A 3,886-nucleotide genomic window follows, 5' to 3' on the forward strand; every position below is an offset into this window, starting at 1 on the left:
ATGAAGGTGAACTGGTGGGTGTGAGGACGGAGGAGAGCTGGGGAGTGTGAGGATGGAGGAGAGCTGGTGGGTGTGAGGATGGAGGAGGACTGGTGGCCTGAGGATGAAGGTGAACTGGTGGATGTAAGGATGGAGATGAACTGGGGGGTTGAGTATGGAGGTGAACTGGTGGATGTGAGGATGCAGGAGAGCTGGGGGGTGTGAGGATGGAGATGAACTGGTGGATGTGAGGATGGAGATGAACTGGTGGATGTGAGGATGGAGATGAACTGGTGGGTGTGAGGATGAAGGTGAACTGGTGGATGTGAGGATGGAGATGAACTGGTGGATGTGAGAATGGAGATGAACTGGTGGATGTGAGGATGAAGGTGAACTGGTGGGTGTGAGGATGGAGATGGACTAGTGGGTGTGAGGATGGAGGTGAACTGGTGGCCTCTCCCTGGCTGAGACATTTTCTGCTCCGTCATCCTGAGTTTTCTGCTCTGTTTTGCCAGGCTGTTCCGGGGGAGGCGGCGGTGCCGCGCGGCGCGTTCTCCCAATGCCATCTAGTGTCAGCTCCGGCGGCCCCCGACAGTTATTTTAAAGCATCAGGGCTGATTTATTGCAGAAGGCTCTTTGAGGGCCAACAGGCTGCCCGGGCTGGTTATTAACAGCAGCACGGATAACTAACGGGTGGGTGCGCAGGCTGGGCTGGATTATTTTTATTATCGCTCCTGTTTCGCACCAAAAACCCACCCTGGCAGGATGGAGTGCGAGGATGCAATGCCGTGTCCGAGGTGATTAAAGTCTTTCAGCCTTCAGCCACTTGTCTCGTAGCCCCGACATCACCTGAGGCTTAATCACTCAGAAAAGTGCTGTCATGTCCTATTGTCGCCGTATTGGGAGCGCGACCTCTTTCCCGTTTAGCTGCCATCTAAAAAGAATGTAACTTGCCAGGAGACAGGCGTGACTCAGGAGACTGGTAATGGGATATAAAGACTTTGACCTGCGGGTCGCCCATTTGGAGGCCGCCAAGGTCAGTGGCAAGGGCGACGATGTCCTTTGCACGGTGATTATTTGGCCAAACAACCCGAAACAGGCACTAATGGGTCCGTCCCTGACAGTCAGCGGGGTTGAGCACTGAGTTGGACTCTGCTCCTACTGTGAGGGCATCAAGTCCCCCAACCCCTCCCCGCCTGGGTTTTGGGGCTGTGTGACTGCCCACGGTCCCCTCCTGCTTAGGAATTTGTCCTCCCCGTCTTTCCCTTGCCACCACTGCAGGGGCATGGTCTGCAGAGGCTGAGAACACTCTTATTTCTGCCTTTTTAGGGGCAAAGAGCCACAGCAGCACCTCCCCCGTGCCCCATTCATCCGCCTCCGGGTGCAGAGGAAGGACACACGTGCCCTGTCCCCTGCTCGCCCTGTCCCCCGCTCTGCTCAGCACCATCAGCTGCCGTGATTTAGGTCCCTGCTAACCTCATCCTCATCCTCAGCCACTGCTGACCATGTGAATTTATCTCCTCGGTAGAAAACCCATCTCATCGAGGCAGTTTGAGTCGGTGATTAATTAAGGTCTCCCTAGAAATGAGGTTACTCCCTGCAGCCTCACGTATAAATGTAAGATTAATGGGTGCTGGCCGTGTTAGACGGCCACGACCGGGCTAGGCTTGGGAGGGGGTTTGCCTGCTCTCATCCAGACTGTCCTGGAACGCGGGTTTTCCGTGGAAAAACTTCTAAACAATCCTGTGGGACGCGGAATGCAGCTGGCGGTGCAGCCACGGGGCTGAGGAAAGGGGTCCCGGGGCTGAGCCAGGCGCGGAGCAGCCGGTTTGGAAGCAGCAGCCAGCGATGCTCACGGGACTCTCCCGGTGGCTGAGCCCACATCCAGCCTGCTCTGTGTGTCTAATTTTCGCTAATCTGTTTGGGGTTTTTTAATTATCTGCAAACAAGGTGCCTTCTTCACGGAATAACAATGGTGCTGGGGACAGCGAGCAGTGGGCGGCCGGGCTGTGCCCACACCCCTTCCCTGCCGCTCAGCACCGCTCCGCAGCTTTGCCCAAGGAGTTGTTTGTCTGCCCTTATCCATCATCAATCATGGGATTCCGCCCTGCTAACCAGCATCTGCATGCAGCGTCTCCGGCAGCAGGAGCGAGTCCTGCTGAGCTGGTGTGTAAAGCCTTTGCAATCACCCTGTGCCACGGAGCTGGAGGAGGGTTTAAATACAAGGCTCTTTAATAAGATTAAAAGAGCCCTTTCTTTCCCCACTGGTTTTCTGCTCGCTCTTCCATGCTGCTGGAGCCCTCGGGTTGTGTCAGGGCCTGGCTCTCCGTGGGCTGACAGGTTTCCTAACTCCCCTCCCTGCACTGTCAGCACAGTATCAGGAACAGCAAATACCAGCTGCAGGAGGAGGAAGCCCAGGTCAGAGCAGCCCCATGCCTCGTGTGTTTGGGTTTTGTCCATCCTCAGTGTCATCAGTGACCTGGAGAGAAGCCTGTGCCTCAGTGTGTGCAGCAGGAAAATGGGTCTAATCCCGTTTACCTGTCTCCTCCGGAGCTGCTGCGGTGTTTGATTCATGTCAGCGGCTTGGCTGGTGACTGCGGGATGAATGACGCTATATAAATGCAAAGTGTTATTAATATTTCATGTTGTAGTGAAAATGTACTAATGGGGCTTGTTCCTGGAAGATAAAGTGCTGCCATTAATACACCTTTGTGTCCCCTGCGCTGGGGACTCACCTGTGGAGGGCTGGAGGGGGCTCTACCCAGAGCAGAAACTGCCCATCACACCTGGCAGCTCCCCAAAAGAGAGGATTTTTTTTTTTTTAAAGAGGAGATTTTAACCCAGAAAAGCACAAAGAGCCACTTCTGACACCCACAAAATTAGGGGTACCTGGGGCAGAAGGTCCCCCCATCCACCACTGGGTGCTGGTGGATGGGTGCTGCTCTGGGCCCTCCCTGCCTGCCCGTGGGGGGACACAGCCCCTGGGAACCCCCTTCCCGGCACAGCCACTACACAGGCATGTTAAAAAAAATAAAAATGGGCTTGTTTGATTTCAAACTGCAGAACTCTTCCCTGGAGCCATCCGCAAACACTGGTAATTTACTTTACAGCTGTTTAGATTTGTTTCTCTACATTTTTTTTTAAACCCCAGCAGAATTGCAAATGAAACGTGTGTTTGCTCCTCAAATGACTCCAGCCGTACGTGAACTCCTGCACCCCGCACCTTCTCCTCGGACCCCCTCTCCTCTGCCCCCCATCCCTGTGCCCCAGAGCTCTGAGATGGGGGTCAGACCTTAAAGAGAGAGTTCTCTGAGCTGGGAGCTCGTCTTGGGAGGGCTCCAGATTCTGGTATCAAGGAGGAGTGATGGGAAAGAGACTTGTGCAGCTTGGAGGTGAGGGGAGCACAGGTAAGCAGTTAATTAATTGCCAGTGAAATAATCAGCTGCCACCCATTCATCAGAGGGTAGTGAGGGATAAAGGCTCTGCTAAATTACTGCCATGGTGCAAAGTTTCAATAAAAAAGTATTATAAAGGGCGGTGTTCGGCTGAGAGGCCCCGGTGCCGTGGGCGGGGGCTCCCAGGGCTTCGGCCACTTTGGAGCAAAGGGGATGGGTGCAGGGAAGGCATGGAGGGACCCCGGGTTGTGCTGGACAGCAGCAGCTGAGGGCAGACAGCCCTGAGCTCCCACCCTTCCCCACGGCGGAGCAGCCGGCTCAGCCCTACCCCGCACGGCAGCGCTGCGGGGCCGCCCTTCGCCTCGGGAAATCTGGCACTCCATGGGACACGTGGGGATCTGCCTGGAGCCTCATCCCTTCCCCCGGGAATCTCCTCCTCGCTCCCAGGAGGGCGGGGGTGACTCATGTGCTGTCTCTTGCACCGGGCGCTGCGTTCCTGCCCTGGGCAGGCG

Source organism: Corvus brachyrhynchos, unplaced genomic scaffold (assembly GCF_000691975.1).
Source record: "Corvus brachyrhynchos isolate BGI_N302 unplaced genomic scaffold, ASM69197v1 scaffold65, whole genome shotgun sequence".
NCBI lineage: Eukaryota > Metazoa > Chordata > Aves > Passeriformes > Corvidae > Corvus > Corvus brachyrhynchos.